The 18,968-nt window shown below is 40.1% G+C and overlaps 1 protein-coding gene across 5 annotated transcripts in view; it reads right to left on the bottom strand.

The window, feature by feature from the left end:
* SPOP (speckle type BTB/POZ protein) overlaps nucleotides 1-18,668 on the bottom strand; it is a 67,103-nt gene extending 48,435 nt beyond the window's left edge. For 4 of the 5 annotated variants that reach the window (XM_082373180.1, XM_082373178.1, XM_082373179.1 and 1 more), the window contains exon 1: nucleotides 18,470-18,667. The gene's annotated coding sequence lies outside the window, so the exon portion shown is untranslated. Of the gene's footprint in view, nucleotides 1-18,469 lie in introns of all 5 variants that reach the window. The other variant, XM_082373182.1, reaches the window with a different exon arrangement.
* Between the last annotated feature and the right edge of the window lie 300 nt (nucleotides 18,669-18,968).

Here is an 18,968-nt window from a genome sequence, read left to right as displayed (position 1 = left end):
TGCAGTGTGCAGGCTTCTCATTGCGGTGGCTACTCTTGTTGTGGAGCACGGGGTCTAGGGCCCGTGGGCTTCAGTAGTTGTGGCTCGCGGGCTCTAGAGTGCAGGCTCAGTAGTTGCGGCACACAGGCTTAGCTGCTCCGCAGCATGTGGGATCTTCCCAGACCAGGGCTCAAACCTGTGTCCCCTGCATTGGCAGGCAGATTCTCAACCACAGCGCCTAGTTTTTTAATAATACTCTGACACTAGGAGGGGAAGGGACTGAGCAGACACATTTTCTAGGTCATGGAAAAGACTGCTTCTCAATGTACCTTAATAAAACCCTCACCATGTACCTTAATAAAATGGCATTCTGGTTTATCTATCAGCCCAATGTGAGTTTGGCTAGCCACTTTTCTCTGAGACCAGTCAACTCTGGTGCACCGAAGAAACAAGTTTACTTGAAAAACTGAGGAATGGATCCTAAATCCTAAAGGCCCCATCAAGTTAACGGCATCCTGAGAAGGCTTGTCAGAAGAGCTAGTCAGTCAGCCTATGACCTTGGTTCCCTCTAAAAGGCAACACTGGTCAAATATGCTTCAGTGAAAAGAATGTGATGCTAGGAGGGAGATACTTGAAGTATACCACAAATTAGCTTTAACACGATTATGTACTTTAAAGAGAAAGTCTGAGTTTTAAAAAGTACTAGTCAGTTCTCAATTATCCACACTAAAGGAGGTGAAAAGTAGTGTAAATAATTCAAAACAGACAGTAAAAAAAGAAATCCTTAACATTCTACTTTAGAATGTATTATGTAATTTTTCCTATAGATTTATATCCAAAATTGCACCTGGATATGATCAACCTCACAGCATCCTCTTGAGGCTCAATCTTAGGCCACAAAATTCTTTCAAATGAAAGTCTCTAAATGTCATATAGAAGTAAAAGCTGAGAACAAATGAGTTTCCAAAAGTGAATCAGTCTAGACCTGGTAAGCCATGAGAGATCATCCAACTGAGGAATTTTGCTCCCAAAGATATGGGGGTGCATTATTGTGCCTAAGGAGCTGGAAGTGGGTATCAGCCTAACTGCAGGCCAATTTATTTCATAAAATCAAGGTATTCTTGAAAGTTTATGTAATAATCTCAAGTGCCAGAAAGGACTTCAGCAACCACCCTGTCTAAACCCTTCGATTTTACAGACGAAACTGAGATCCACAAAAGTTGCAACATGCTGACAAACTATATAATAAAATGAATATTTAAGTATTGGGAAGTTCATTTTTTTTTGATACATAACTGACATATAACACTGTATTAGTTTTAGGTGTACGACGTAATGATTTGATATACATATATACTGTGAAATGATTACCACAATATGTTTAGTTAATATCCATCATTACACAGTTACCAAAAAAACGTGTGTGTGTGTGATAAGAACTTTTAAGATCTACGGGAAGTTCATTATTTAAATAATTCACTTATATAAAAAAATAACCTGTATTTCTTGCAAAAAATAGACTATTCAGTTTGCTTAAATTGGGCCACATATCTGCTTTATCTTAAAGTTCCCTACTGTACAACTTCAGATGTACCAAAAATAAAATCAGTCCTCTGGAATATAACTTAACTCCAATAGAAGCCTCTCCACTGCACCACAACATGAACCCTCCTTTCCAGTTAGTCTAGCCGCATACTCTAGCCTATTTGTCAGCTAATACACACCTTCCTCAACTTTGTTCATACCATTCTGAAGGCCAGGTACATTCTCCTACCTCGTATCTGAATACTACTCTTCTGGATCCAGGTCAGGTTCCACCTTGCCTTGAAGCATTTCCTAATCACCTCAGTTCACTCTGAATTCCCATCATATTTATTGTCACTTTCTTGGCAGTTAACAAATGTTACTTAGGATCCCTTATCTGATAATATAAGATGCCCAGAATTGTAATTGTTCTTTGTATGTGTTTTTCCCTACCCCCAAATTCTCTTTTGGTAGGTGTAGTGAGAACTTGGAAGAGGTATTTAAAAATCAAAACAAAACAACTTAGATGAGAAGAGGAAAACAGCTGGTAAAAGGATAAAATCAATTTTTTTCCTTTATTAAAATGTCCTTTTGGGACTTCCCTAGTGGCACAGTGGTTAAGAATCCGTCTGCCAATTCAGGTGACACAGGTTCGAGCCCTGGTCCAGGAAGATCCCACATGCCTCGGAGAACTAAGCCCATGAGTCACAACTACTGAAGCCCGTGCACCTAGAGCCCACGCTCCACAACAAGAGAAGCCACCGCAATGAGAAGCCCACGCACCGCAACGAAGAGTAGCCCCCTCTCACTGCAACTAGAGAAAGCCCGCGTGCAGCAACGAAGACCCAACACAGCCAAAAATAAATAAAATTAATTAATTAATTTTTAAAAATGTCCTTTAATGCTGTTTAAATATCTTTTCAACTATAAAGATATTAAAAGAATAATTAGGAAAATATGGAACATTGCACAACCTTCAACACAGCAATTCTGCTTCCACTTTAGGAATCCATCCTAAGGAATCAATCTGATCAGTGTATAAAGATTCATCACAGCATAATTTATAAGCAAAAATTGGAGAAAAAGGAAGTTCATTAGGAGGGAACAGACCAAATAAAATATGATGCATCCATACAACATATTTCTATGTAGTTACTTTAAAAGAGTATTAATGACATGAAAATTTTAAAGTTGTTTCTATTTTTTTCTATTTCTCCATGATTTAATAATCAGAAAAAAGCAAATCTTTTCACTCTGAAAAAAATATAGTGTAGATTTGAAATAACATAAAACTATTTACCACTTATGTGACACACTAGCTCATGAAGAGTAATCCTTAACAATGTATCAAAGTCAACAAGTAATCAACTTCCCTGCTGTTTTCATGTTGTTTCTTCATGCCAGAAGTTCCTGAAATAATTACCAATAACTTTCATTGAAGGAAGTTTTCACCTATCCAGAGGACAGACATCTCCATAAGTGGTGACAGGATGGCAATGAGTCAAGTCATCATCAAGTCAAGTTATATTCCAAAGGTCAATGACGACGACCACCACCAACACCCCATCACCAGACCAACAAGGCAGAGGGGAAATCCACTGAGTTAGCATCTCCGATCAACAGATTTAAATACTGGAGTACATGAAGACCAAGATGGTACTCTGTGTCTTTTTGTTGACAGGATTTCAACTTCAATGGCTCCCACAGCCATTCCACTTCAGATGCTCACTGACATTCTCATACCTTAGCAAGGATCTCTTGGAATTTTTTATACTTCCCAGATGCTAACTTCCGAATTTTTCTCTCTGAACTTCTATTCCATCTACCAAGAGGAAGGGAACACTCAAGACGAGAAAGCAAGTACAAAAGCCCTGAAGGAGGACCTAGCTGGGCATACTGGAAGAACAGAAAGAAAGCCAGTGCAGCTTGAACATGGTGCACAAAGGAAAACTGCAGAAGAAGCTGAAAGGGATGATATCACAGAGGGCCCAGCAGGTCATGATACAGACTTTGGATGTTGTGTTTTCAAAAATTCTTCCACTCCCATGGTGAACCAATCTTATGTAAATAAAACCTAGATTTATGTTTCAAAGCTCACCTGCTCTTCCAAAACCCAGTGCAATAGATTAAACTGCCTGCCTGCTAAGCAGCCTCTCTTAAATGTCAATATATGCAAAGCCAAACACTATCTTTTTTCCCAAACCAGTTCCTCCTGACTATTTTATATCTGTTAACAGACCGACCATTACCCAGGCTTGACATCTCAAAGCTATCTTTCATTCCTTGTCTACTGTCCATCCCCACTACATACTGGCTCCACAGGTCCCCAAACCTCCAACCTACTCTTTCTTTTCTAGTCCCAATGCCCCCATCCTAGTTCACACTAGCACCAATTCTTATTCAAATTACTGGAATAGGCTAAACTTTCCAGACCTTCAGTTCCTTCCCCATCAAATATATCCTATATGATGTCATTTAGATACTTTTAAGACCATCAATAAGCAGGTTATATACAAATTTATTACCTCAAGTTCTGGCTTTACTTCAAGCTCCACTCACATTTCTGCCTACTTAATGTATTTATACTCAGCCTCATTCACATCTCAAATTTTAACATGTCTAAAACTGAACTCCTGACTTCTGATCTTCCCTCCAAATCCCACACCTACTCCTCTCCTATTTCCCACTCCCATCTCAGTTAAGTGGCACCTCTACCCATCCAATTACTTGAGCCCGAAACCTGGGAGTCATCCTTGACACTTTCTTCTCCCTAAACCCCCACACTCACTCTAAAATTAAACAGATTTTCTTTGACATACTTCTCAAATAATCTACTTCTCTCCATCACCTCTGCCACTGAGTTCCACCTGCAAAGATTCCTATTTAGGTGGTATGAGGTGCAGCCCAGGCTTCAGGAGCTTTAAAAGCTCCCCAGGTGATTCTGGCATGCAGCTAAGGGCTCACCCTCTGCTCTACAGGTCCTGGACTCCTACGAACCACTCCAAGCTTATTTCTACTACTTTCTCCCTTGTTCACCTAACTCCACCCACCCTGACCTCCTTGCTGGTGCCTTGAACATGCCAGGCACATACATTCCTCCTGGCTTTTGCCCTTGCTACTCCCTCTGCCTGGAGATTCTGGTTTACTCCTTCACCTTCTACTTCTACAGATATTTACTCAAATATTACTTTTGTAGTGATTTAGTGAGACATTCCCCGGCCATTCTAAAATTGCAATACCCACCTCCACCTCAACGCTCAGCATCTCTTTCTCTGGCTTTATTTTTCTCCTTGGGACTTATCACATTCTAACATAACATATATTTTATTTATCTTGTTTACTGCCTGAATATGCACTTCATGAGAGCAGGGATTTTTGTCTGTTTTGTTCCTTAACTATATCCCCAGCACCTAGAACATCATCTGGCACAAGGTGGGTACTCTATTAAAAATTTAACTCCTCAGCAAGGCCTGCCCAGATTCCTCAATTAAATTTAATTTCCCCATTATCCCCCATAGTAATTTACTCCTTTCCTTCATAACATTTACAGTAATTTGTAATTATATTTTATTTGTTGAAGTTCCTTTCCTAGAATGTAAATTCCATGACAATAGGGATTTTTCGTTTGGTTCACCACTATATACAGCATACCTCATACTTAAGTGCCACAGAGCAATTTAAAAATTTTTAGATGAATGAATTAATAAATGATTGAGGTCAAATACAATTTCTGAAAGCACAGTCTGATCATGTTATTGTTTCAATCAAAAACTTTCAAAGTCTCCCCATCACTCACCACATTAAACCCTAACTGCCTGGCCTTGATAGAAGACCTCCCACGTTCTGGGCCAATTTACTTTCCTGTCTTAGCTCCCATTTTCCCATGTGTCTTTTGCTTCAGCTACACTACACTGCTCATTATTTCCAGTATGCACCCTATACTAACACTGTATTTCCCCACCTCCACATTTTTACTCATGACATTCCTTCTGCCTGAATTCCCTTCTTATTCCTGCCTATCAAAATTCCAGCCTTTAAAATACCTACCCTTCAAAACCCAGCTCAAATGTAACCTTCACAAAGATAGTCCTCCCACCCTAACCTTCCCAATTGAATGGTCTCTTCCTCTTGTTTTTTTGTTTTTGGCCACGCCGTGGGGCTTGTGGGATCTTAGTTCCCCGACCAGGGATCGATCCCGTGCCCTCTGCAGTGGAAGTGAGGAGTCTTAACCACTGGACCGCCAGGGAAGTCCCTCTTCCTCTTCTAAACACCAAAATACTGGTTTAATTCCCCACTCATTTCAGAACATACCCTCCCCCACCTTTTACAAACTCTTTTGTTTATAATTACTCAACAGATATTTGTTGAAATGAAGTCAGTTAACACCACTAGTACCCCTTCTCTGTCATAAAACATGTTTAAATTTGGGGGGAGGGGGTGTTCTCTTTCACAAGACTCTTTAATGACCAAAAAGACTTAAAGCTGAAATAGCAGGTTCCTAGCCTTAACCTTCCCTTCTATGCTTTTTCTGAAAAGGCAAGATCTTCCCAAATGCAATTTTTGGAGCTCAGATTTTTTAATGTACTCAACTGCTTGAAAAAAAATGTTAAGCTGCACGTGCTACTATGATGACATAAATTCCATAAGCCATATTAAAATGGGTTACCCTAAGATAATGACATATTTGAAAGACTATCTGGCTAAAAATCTGAATACCTTAAATTCTGCTGTTTGAAAACGATAATTACTAGGAAAATATTTCTGTTCAACAAGAAATCTGAAACTTTTTATGATCTTTTAAGTACCCCATTCATTTCTACATCATGTTAAATGATGTTAAGTAACACTACCAGCAATCCAGTAAAATTCTACCATGAAACACTTGTTGTACCTCAAATAATAGACTTTTGTTTCCCTACCCACTGGGGTTCCCGAAGTGTAGTTCACAGATCCCTGAAAAGTCCCTTTCATTGAGTCTGTTAAGTTGAAACTATTTTCATAATACTAAGAAACGACTGCCTTTTTCATTGTGTTGGCATTTGCACTGGTGATACAAAATCAATAATGGGTATAACTGTGGATGCCTTAGCTTAAATCAAGGTAATGGCATCAAATAGCACTAGAGTTATGTGTGTCTTTTATCATCATGGACTAGTGATCTTTTTTAAAAGTCAATTTCACTTAAAAATGTTCTTGATGAAGCAATAAAAATTATTAATTTTATTAAATCTGAGCCCTTGTACAGGTCTTTTAAATATTCTGCATGATGAAATGGGAAGTATGCAAAAAGCACTTCTACAGGATAGTACATTGGTTGTCTCCAGGAAAAGCAACTGTGACTCTGATTAGTGAGCTAAGCTAACCGCTTTTTTCATGGAACACTACTTTTACTTGGAACAAAGGGCAAACTGTGGTTATTCAGACATGAATATTTAGCAGGCAATTTCTTGAAAATGAAGTGATTCTATCCCTTCAAGGAAAACAATTGATAGTATTTGTTGCCAATGATAAAGTCCAAGCTTTCAATCAAAAATTAAAATTTTGGAAATACAGTAGCTGCTTAATAGATGCCCAATACTTACAAATTTTTCTGATAAGAAGGACAGTGATATTAGCTAATGTGGGTTTTTTGGTATTATATTATGAAACGTGTCATTTGGAAGATCTGCTTAACTCAATGAACCAACATTTCCTAAACAACCAATGCATGATATTATAAAATCATGTATCATGATATTATAAAATTCATGTAAATCAATTTTAATGTAACAGTAACATCGATATGATTTCAGATTCCACACTGCAACCTAACTTATGAAGAAACTACCAATTATCAAGTTTTGGTGTAGTATCAGAGAATAATATGCACAACTGTCTGAAAATACTCCTCCCTTTTCCAACTACAAGTCCTTTACGGCCATATTTTCTTCATGTATTTCAATCAAAACAATTTATCACATCAGATTGAATACAGAAGCAGATACGAGATTCTAGCTGTCTTCTATTAAGCTGGATATTTAAGAGATTTGCAAAAATCTAAAAATGTCACTCTTCTAATTTTTTAAAGTTATTTTTCATAAAAATATATTATTTGTGTTAATATGATACCTTTTTAAGTAATTAATATTTTTTAATGTTTTTTGTTTTAATTTCTAATTTAGTAACTATCAATAGATATAAACCACATAAAGAAAAGCTCAATAATTTTTAAGAGTGTAAAGAGGGACTTCCCTGGTGGTCTAGTGGTAAAGAATCCGCCTTCCAATGCAGGGGACACAGGTTCGATCCCTGGTCAGGGAACTAAGATTCCACATGCTGCGGGGCAACTAAGCCCACGCACCTCAACTAGAGAAAGCCTGCTCTCCACAACTAGAGAGAAGCCTGCGCGCCGCAACGAAAGATGCCACAGTGAAGATCCCGCGTGCTGCAACTAAGACCTGATGCACCCAAATATAAAATATAATAAATAAATAAAACAAATATATATATTTTTTAAAAAGTGTAAAGAGTTCTGAGACCAAAAAGTTTTGAGAACCACTGCTTAAGAGAATTTGCCTCTGATTCCAGCCCCAAATTGCTTTTGGTATCCTCAACCAGAGTTGAACCTGGGGCAGATATCTGGCCCAGGGGAAATCAAGCCTTAGACGGACCAAATCAGATATTGCTCAGGAATCTGAATTAAGCTTCATGGATACTGAGGTCTGTTTATGGTGGAACACTAGAGTCTAACTGCTGAAGTATTGTACTTGGAACTGTCTTGGTGCCAGCCCTTTCTGAAGCCTTGTTGTTCAGCTTTTCCTTGGATTCGACGACAGCTATTTCCTTCTGATAAATCTTTTATATGAGCTATTTTTTTTTTTTATAAATTTATTTTATTTTATTTATTTTTTATTTTTGGCTGCGTTGGGTCTTCGTTGCTGCGCGCGGGCTTTCTCTAATTGCGGCGAGCAGGGGCTACTCTTCATTGCGGTGCACGGGGCTTCTCATTGCGGTGGCTTCTCTTGTTGCAGAGCGTGGGCTCTAGGCGCACGGGCTTCAGTAGTTGTGGCACATGGGCTCAGTAGTTGTGGCGCACGGGCTTAGTTGCTCTGTGGCATGTGGGATCTTCCCGGCCCAGGGCTCGAACCCGTGTCCCCTGCATTGGCAGGCGGATTCTTAACCACTGCACCACCAGGGAAGTCCTATATGAGCTATTTTAAATAGGCTTCTTTTCCTTATGATCAAGAAAGCCTTAACACCATAGAACCTCAATGCCGTTACCAAAAGTGTTTCATCTGGTGTCCTTGTATGAGACAACAAATTATAACAAGATTCTCCTCCATCTGAAGACCATATTCCTATATAAAAAAAATATATCGGGCTTCCCTGGTGGTGCAGTGGTTGAGAATCTGCCTGCCAATGCAGGGGACACGGGTTCGAGCCCTGGTCTGGGAAGATCCCACATGCCACGGAGCAACTAGGCCCGTGCGCCACAATTACTGAGCCTGCACGTCTGGAGCCTGTGCTCCACAACAAGAGAGGCCGCGATAATGAGAGGCCCGCGCACCACGATGAAGAGTGGCCCCCACTTGCCGCAACTAGAGAAAGCCCTCGCACAGAAACGAAGACCCAACACAGCCATAAATAAATAAATAAATAAATAAATAAAGATTAAAAAAAAAATCACTCCAACAAAACTAAAAATTGAATGGAAATTATCGGCTCATTCAGAATAAGAGACAAACTTAATGACCAGCTGCTAGATAAGGGAGGTTTGATTTTTTTCTCTCTTTTGGAGAAGGCCATTATATATCATGTCAATACAATTTAGACAGCAAATGGCTTCAATGAAATACACCAATCTGACAGGGTTTTTCAGAGAGGCTGATGAACAGAAAAAGAACAAGGTAGTGAGACCTGCCCTACCAGATATGAACAACTATTATAAAGCTATGATAATTAAGGCAGTGTAGTACCAGCACAAGATATGCAAACAGACCAATGGTACAGAATATAGAGAACACAGACACAAATCCTCATATATTCGGAAACACGTAGGTGGTATTTAAAGTTGTAGGGGGCAAACATGACTATTCAATAAATGATGGTGGCGTATCAGGTTATCCTATGGAAAGAAAATTAAATCCCTACTTTGGGTTATCCTTATGAAAATAATTAGGTCCCTACTTAACACCAAGCATCGAAATAAATTCTAGGTGGATTAGAAACCTAAATGTGAAAAACATAACTTTAAACCTTGTAGAAGAAAGTACAGGATGTAACTATTACCTCACAAGAAACACACACCATAAAAAAAAAAAAATCCTACTTTAAAGTTTAAACTTAGTTTCAATAAAAGATAAAGTTAAAAAACAAAATATACCCATTATGGATGGCTATTATTTTTTTCAAAAAGCAGAAAATAACAAGTGTTGCCAAGGATGTAGAGAAACTGGAACCCTTGTGCACTACTGGTAAGAATGCAAGATGGTGCAGCCATTACATTAAACTGTATGGAGGTTCCTTAAAAAAAGTAAAAATAGAATTAACATATAATTCAGCAATTCCACTTCTGGGTATATACCCAAAAGAATTGAAATCAGGGTCTCAAAGAGATATTTGCCTGCCTATGTTCAGAGCAGCATTATTCACAACAGCAAAAGGTGGTAGCAACCCAAGTGTCCATTGGTGGATGAATGGATAAACAAAATGTAATTACACACATACAAAGAAGTATTACTCAGCCTTGGAAAGCAAGGAAATTCTGACACATGCTAAAATATGGATGAACCTCATGGACATCATGCGAAGTGAAATAAGCCAGATACAAAACGACAAATACTGCATGATTCCGCTCATATGAAGTATCTAAAGTAGTCAAAATCATAGAAACAGAAAGTAGTACCTGTTTCTAAATACCAAGAAAAGGATTATGTAAATCTCAAATTAAGGAGATGAATGATTACATATACATCTTTTTTTTTCTTACAAATAAATAGACAGATTGAAAGGAGGAATTAGAGGTCTTCAGAGAACTACTGCAAGCCCTTCTTTGATGTAGCTGGTGCCACAGCCTGAAGATTTATGCCAACAGCTTCTTAGAAAGCAACAGTCAAGAATAAAGGTCTCTGGGACTTCCCTGGTGGTCCAGTGGTTAAGTCTCTGCGCTTCCACCGCAGGGGGTGTGGGTTTGATCCCTGGTCAGGGAACTAAGATCCCGCATGCCGTGCGGCGTGGCCAAAAAATAAAAAACTTTTTTAAAAGAGTTGTTCGGACTTCCCTGGTGGCGCAGTGGTTAAGAATCCGCCTGCCAACGCGGGGGACACAGGTTCGAGCCCTGACCTGGGAAGATCCCACATGCCGCGGAGCAGCTAAGCCCGTGCGCCACAACTACTGAGCCTGCGCTCTAAAGCCCACGAGCCACAAGTGCTGAGCCCACATGCCACAACTACTGAAGCCCGTACACCTACAGCCCGTGCTCTGCAGCAAGAGAAGACACTGCAATGAGAAGCCTGTACGCTGCAACGAAGAGTAGCCCCCGCTCGCCACAACTAGAGAAAGCCCGCGCACAGCAACGAAGACCCAATGCAGCCAAAAATAATAAATAAATAAAATAAATTTTTTTTTAAAGTGTTTAAAAAAAAAGAAGAAGAATAAAGGTCTTCACAGTCAAGCAACAGTTACTGTCCGAATGTAAAATTCCCATTCTGTGGTCTGCATCCAGCTCTCCGAAAGCAGCATGACCAACTTTGCCACACAGAGCAACTAAACAACTCCTGCCAATTCTATTAAAACATGACCATAGTTGTTAAGAATGAAGGCCCAAGTGTTTCCTAAAGAGGCTAAACTTCAGAATCTTTTTTCCTATAATGGGAGTTTGTCAAAAACAAAAGTAAAAGAAGCTACTGGATCTTAGTAGCAAATGTATCACCATAGTCTTTCAGAGTGATTCACCATGACTGAAAACAAACACAAGAAACAGGTGTGCTTCCCTGAATACACAACCAGAATTTAATATGGAGGCAGTATTGTTATGAAAGTAGGTTAAGAATAACCTTATAAAATCTGAAAGTAAATACGACAAGATGGTAAAAAGAAAAATGAATTTCAGATAAATATCAGAATACTGTTATTGTCAGGCTTTGAGTAACCTGAAATCAGTAAGTTACTCAAAATACCACTGTAACGGTAAGAATCTTATAAATCATTTTCTGCTAAGGCAGGAATTAGTTTAGCCCCTAAAACAGTTTTAGAATGTAGTTCCACTGTATCTTTCATTTATATTAACCTTCATTAATGTGATGGATTTTCAGAAAACACTGTGGATGCATCAACATTTCTGAGTCCATAGTACACGATAAAAATCCACAGGATCCAGCACTGTTCCACACCCTGTGTTAAGACAGCTAGATATCAGAGTTCATGGCCTATCTGAAAATTTTCCCTAATTAAGAAAAATTTGTCTCTTTTTTATGATGAAATCTAGTGATAATGAAAAAAACATGCTATTACAGCATAATCTTACGTAACAGTCCAACTGTGTTGGAGAAATGTGTGTAATTGAGGAAAAGGGAGGAAAGACAAACACATACTTGTACATATATACATATACATACAAAGATTTATAACAATCAAAACCCCATATCCCCAAGATACTATATACAAATTATCAGTTTCTAAATTTCATCCTGTGTACCTTTCTATCTCAGAAAAAAAGCAAGGTTGCTCATGAGAGAAGAAACTACCCAGTCTCCTCTATAGCTAACCTTATATTAACGATGTGGGGGTGGGAAGCAATGTTCTCTTCAGAGATACTACCTGTCTTCACAAAGACTATTCAAGATAAGAAATCTGTGAGGTCTCAGATTCAGAATCCAGCAATGCCAGCGGCACAGAAGTGAGTCAAACACTAGGTGCACTGTGTTAAAAGAAAGGCACCTTTAGTTTTTAGAATTTGGTGCCAGAAACTCCCTAGGGAGATGAACAACATAATTTATTAAAAGGGAAGAAAATGTAATTAATGTATATATAAATGTACGGAGGTGAGGTGAGGGGACATTTGAGACAAGAAAAATACAAAGTGATCCAGGGACTTCTTTTACTAGAAGCACTCATACACCAAGCTTAAGGGTTCCCATAGGTCAAATATGGGACATTTTGAGTATCAAAAAAAGGTTATAATTATTGGTAAAACATAGACTAAATTAAAATCCACGAGTTTATAATGATACTAAAACCAAGAGAGCAAGAAAAAGAAACAATTCATTTGCTATCATTAAAGGTATACCAACTCCTTACTCAGAAAATTGCTAAAGGGAAAATTAAGAATTTACCTGAACTTTTGGGAAAAAATTATAATTTATTCCTAACTGATGAGGGAAATCTTTACAGAAGATGGAAGGCAAAGGAATGGCAGAATTAGAAAATTATCATTTCATAATAACCAAAGAAATAACTGATTCAGGCAAGGATCGTCATCAGAAGGTGAAAGGTTGCTGGAGAAGTAAAATAGTATCATGCCAAAGTGTCACCACTCTACAGATTACGTGCTAATTACAAAGGGGAAAAAAGTCTTTACAGTGAAGAGACCTGGTATTTATGATCTTGAACAAACAAATTCATCACCATTAACAGTCAGACATTATGACATGATGTCTCTCTTACTGTGATGTGATACGAGGTACACAGCATCACCTATGAAGTATTATTACCAAAAATGTTTAACCTGAATCTAACCAAGACTTCACTGCCAGTTTGTAGGAAATACAGGGATAAAGGAGCAAATTAAATGAAACTGTGAGGAAAACACTCAGAAAATTCCAGAAGTGATATGTTATACAAGACAGATGGCCTGGTCTCTTCAAAAAGGCAATACTGCACGGCTCCTAAATAAAGGGTTCTAGATTGAGAAAGAGACTAAAGAGGGGACTTCCCTGGCGGTCCAGTGGTTAAGACCTCACCTTCCAATGCAGGGGGTGCGGGTTCGATCCCTAGTCGGGGAGCTAAGATCCCACATGTCTCGTGACCAAAAAACCAAAACATACAAAAAACCCAGAAGCGGGCTTCCCTGGTGGCGCAGTGGTTAAGAATCCATCTGCCAATGCAGAGGACACGGGTTCGAGTCCTGGTCCAGGAAGATCCCACATGCTGTGGAGCAACTCAGCCCGTGTGCCACAACTACTGAGCCTGCACTCTAGAGCCCATGCTCTGCAACAAGAGAAGCTACAACAGTGAAAAGCCCGCACACCACAACAAAGAGTGCCCCCAGCTTGCCTCAACTAGAGAAAGCCCACGAGTAGCAACGAAGACCCAACACAGCCAAAAATAAAAACAAATTAATAAATAAATTTATTAAAAAAAAAAAAACCAGAAGCAATATTGTGACAAATTCAATAAAGACTTAAAAAAAAAAAAAGAGACTAAAGAGACATGTTTGGGGCTTCCCTGGTGGCGCAGTGGTTAAGAATCCGCCTGCCAACGCAGGGGACACGGGTTCGAGCCGTGGTCTGGGAAGATCCCACATGCCGCGGAGCAACTGGGTCCGTGAGCCACAATTACTGAGCCTGCGGGTCTGGAGCCTGTGCTCCGCAACAAGAGAGGCCGCGATAGTGAAGAGGCCCGCGCACCGCGATGAAGAGTGGCCCCCGCCTGCCACAACTAGAGAAAGCCCTCGCACAGAAACGAAGACACAACACAGCCATAAATTAATTAATTAATTAATTAAAAAAAAATTTTTTTTTAAATTTAAAAAAAAAAGAGACATGTTTGGAGAAAAAAATACCAATAGCTAACAAGTGTTGTATTGGAGACAACTGGGAAAATCTGAACATGAACTGAATATTAGATGGTATTAGGAAAGTATTGTTAATTGCCTCAGCTGTGACAATGTAAGAACAATTAACTAAAACAATGTCTTTATTTTAAAAAGATGCATCTACAGTAAAGTATTAAAGTATTAAGGTGTCATATCTACAATATAAAGATTTATATATTATATGTAAACACACATGCACATACATAGATAAAGCAAATATAGAAAACATGAAAAATTGTTGAATCTAGGGGATAATTGGTATAAAGGTGATAACGGTACTGTTCTTTCAATTTTTCTGTATGCTTAAAATTTTTCACCTAAGCAGCTGTTAAGGGGGGGGGGGCCTCAAAATGTACTTCCTCCCAGAAGGCCTTCCAAATGACCTCGCCTCTAAATCTTAATCGCTTCTTTACAAAGTCCTCTCAGCATGGAACACATATTTCTGTTCCTGTTCTGTTTTCTAATTGTTCTCTTATAATTTGATATACTCAGATTTGGTTTTCCAATAAAATTGTAAGCTCCTTCCAGCACAGACATCTTTTAATTCTTTTCTATTTTCTCACAGCTCATAGCGAAGCACGAATTCTGCAATTAGCAGACTTTTTTAAAGTACCAGTAGCGAACCGGTTTTCAAGGCAGAAACAGAGATACAGATGTAGAGAATAAATGTCTGGACACCAAGTGGGGGGGCGGTGGGATGAACTGGGAGATCGGGATTGACATATATACGCTAATATGTATAAAATAGATAACTAATGAGAACCTGCTGTATAGCACAGGGAACTCCACTTCGCTCTACAGTAGAAACTAACACAACATTGTAAAACAACTATACCCCATTAAAAAAAAAAAAGTAAATAAAATAAAAATTAAAAAAAAAAAGTACCAGTAGCAGTATTCTGTGCAGGCACTCAGAAAAGCACCTTAACAAACTGGGTTAGCTTTTCAATTCCTCAACAGAATGGCAGTTCACTCGTATAAACAATTTTGAGTCACTGCTATCAAAAAGAGATCATCAAACATCACTTATGGGCTTATAGAATTTCACATAGAGAAACTAGCAGCAAGAGTTAAAGGGAGAAATTAGAATATAGGTTCTACATGTCTTCCTAGCATTGTTAATGGATTTCCCGTGTTACCCAGGCATACAACTTCATTCTCATGACATTATTCTTCAGTCCAGCAATGTCTATCACCACCACCCCCATCTGCAAAACAGTGACAGTATTTATCCACAACTCCTGGGTGTAATGAATCTTAACAAGCTACATAATGAACTTTAAAAACTTAGATAAAAGAGTGCACAGACTTTTTTTTTTTCTTTTTTTGGCCGCGCGCGTGGCATGCAGGAACTTAGGTCCCTGACCAGGGATCAAACCCATACCCCCTGCAGTGGAAGCATGGATTCTCAACCACTGGGCCACCAGGGAAGTCCCCTGCACAAAGATTTTTAAAATTTGATAATACAGTGTTGGTGAGAAAAGAGGCAGACTCGTACACTGCAGGCAGGAATATAAACACAACCTCCATGGAAAGCAGTTTAGCGATATCTAACAACATTAAAAATGCATATATCCTTCCACTAGGAATTTATCCAACAGACACCCATGTACATAAAAAGTACATACAAGGAGTTAATTGTAGCACTGAAAACAACCTAAGTATCCAATAAGAGCTGGCTGAATAACGGTACATCTATACAGTGGAATATCTGCCATCTTTCAAAAAGGGAGAGGTACTCTATGTACTATATGAAATGACAGCCAAGATATACTCAGTAAAAAAAAGGAAAGTGCAGAATAGTGGGTATAGTATCTTATCATTTGCATAAACAACAAATAAAAACAAAATACCAACGAATACATAGTTGGATATGCTTATAAAAGCATTATCTCTCGAAAGGTAAACAAGATACAGGTAACGACAGTTTCCTTTGAGGGGGGTAACTAGAAGGATGAAAGGAGGACAGGAGAAGAAAGATTCTTCCCTCTCTCTGCGTAGCGTTTGAGTTTTGTTTCATATGTATGTATATGTGTTACCCATTTTAAAGAGTTATTTTTTTAAACATGGCTCTGCACCAATTCGAATTATTTAATTAATACTTATCTTAATTAACCTAAAAGCATTTCATGTCTTCATACCATGAAAATTTTACATGAGACTTCAGTAAATTCAACCAGATAAAAACAAAGCATCCTGCAGGACAGAAGCCTACTGAGAAGAGAAATGGACATTTATTACCTCCATAGCTTTACTTCAAGATTTTACCAAACTACCTGATGGAAGTCTGGACATAGCCAACATTAAACATCTCCAAGCACCAAACTAACCACTATGAAGAGCTCTAAAAGGAGAAGTCCCAAAGTACCAAATGGACACCAACCACCCCCAGCCTAAGTGTGAAGCTGTCACAATAACTTACACTCCTCAGTCTTCACACAAGGAAAAAAAAGATGAGTCTCCAGCTCTTTCACAGGACACAAGAAGATATATGCCCCCCAAATTCCTGTGCTTCCTCTGTGTCCTCTCTTGGCTCCAGCTGTAACCATGGCAACAGAAAACAGCACAAAAGACAGCTGAACCACGAGAAGGCCAGAGTTAAATGGGGAAGTGAAAAAAATATATATATACTTTAAGGCCGAAGAACATAAGGTCCTAGAGTTAAGAATGGCAGCAAAAAAAAAAAAAAAAGCCTTGAGAGGCGAATACCAAAGAAAGAACACAAAGGAAAGAGAAGAGAAAATAAGGCTCACTAATAATATGTCCCATTCCTAAGTTATCCAGATAGGAGACAAGGTTGGCAAAGACAACTGAAAAACACAGAAAATGTGCACACACACACACCCAACAATTTAGTTATTCATTTCAATGCTATTCAGCAAACCTTTTGCTTGTAAGAGTTTATTAACTCCTCACTCTGTTCTGATGGCAGAGGTAAGAAGCAGCAAGTATCCAAAGCAGCGGCAACACAGGAAGGAGCAAATTAAGGGACCACGTATAATCTGCCAATGGAAAACCCAGGTTCTATAACACTGAAATATTATTGTACCTTAAAGTTAACTTTTAAAAATTGCTCTTTGTTATTTGCAAATGTGAAAGAAACACCACTCTTGTTACTTAAAATTAAAACTTCCACTGGGTAATTTATTGTCCACCAGTAGTTTCAGATTGCTTGTGTTTTCATGTGCTGTTCACAGCATCAATAATGTACAGCTAAAACGAAAGCGCTAAGGAAGATCTTCTACCAAAAAAGAGGCAAATAGGTCACACAAAGTAGGAGGGCTGGAGATGAGAGAACCCTGACGTCTTGATTTACAATTACTACTCTAAGCCTTATACCCTTCGCTCTTTATCTAGTTCTGTGAGAATAATAAATAATTTTACTAAACGAAAACTCCCCTTACTTTCTTTTTTATGACCCTAGTCCTCCTTAGAAAGGCTACCAAAATCCCCTGCCAGAATAATTGAATGGGTTGGGGCACCTACTCCTAAATTTAGGGGAAGTTTGCATTAAAGATACAACATGACAATGGGAGTATCCGAGGAAAGAAAAATAATACTAAAACTAGAAGTTGCAGTGACAGCTTCAAAAGAAGTGTCAGCGTGGGGCATGTTGGCTCTGGGAGGCGTTTGTAGCCTGGGAGTCTCTAGGACAACACAAGATGCGAACGGTGCTTTGTCATAAACTCCCTCAAATAATTTAAATTCTCCCTTTTGGATAAAAGCAACAAGCTCACTATCTGGCACCAAGTCTAGCCCACTGCCCGGGAAGAAGGCAGGCGCGTGGTCAAGGGTCTCTTTATCCCGCAGGTCGCTGCAACACAGCGATGCGCATGCGCCCCGAGGGCAGCGAACAAGCACCCCGGGCTCGTTCACACTCGCGCATGCGCAGTCACCCATCTCGCCGCAGGCGACAGCTCACTATTTGGCAAGGGGGATGGGGCTGGGAAAATTATGGGGGGGCCGAAGGCGGGGGCGCGTTTACGGTTGATTAGGCTCTGGCATTCGCGGGCCACGTAACCCGGCATGTGGGAAATGGGGCAGAGAAGAGTTATGTGCGGCGGGGGGGGTGGGGGGGGCGGGAGTGGGGGGGGTCAGTCACCCCTTAAGGGAGACGCCCCCCCCCACTCCGACAGGACAACCCTCTTCCTCGACTCTCCTCCCCCCACTCACCTGAGAGCGGCGGCGACAGCTGCTGGTCCCCGTCCCCCTGCACTCGCCTCATACTGTCCGCAACATCCGGGACCTGCGGAACCGCCGATACACAAATACACACACACTCGGAGCGCGCGCGCACGCACACACACACACACACACACACACACACACACACACCGAAACACACCAGCCGGGGCGTCAATGGCGTCAGCACGTCGACGCAGCGAGCGCGTACCCGCCGGGCCCCACCCCGCGCGGCCTCCGCCCCCTCTACTCCCCTCCCCTCCCCTCCCCTCTCTGGGTTCTCATGCCCCTCCTCCCTCTGCTTCAAGGCTCCGCCTACCTCCCCTAGTGCGCATGCGTCCCGGTTCTCACCAGTGCCCGAGGATTTGCGGGGAAGGAGGGGCCTGAGAAGAAAGAGGCGGGAACTCGGAGGGGGTCGCGTGTAGGGCGCGGCAGGCTTCGCAGAGGTGCGAGGACCAAATAGAGTGGGAGTGGGGTGGCCGTAACAACA

This window comes from Balaenoptera borealis (genome assembly GCF_965194805.1).
Source record: "Balaenoptera borealis genome assembly, chromosome: 20".
Lineage (NCBI taxonomy): Eukaryota > Metazoa > Chordata > Mammalia > Artiodactyla > Balaenopteridae > Balaenoptera > Balaenoptera borealis.
Note: the sequence above shows the minus strand (reverse complement) of the source record. Positions and strands in the feature narration are given on the sequence as shown.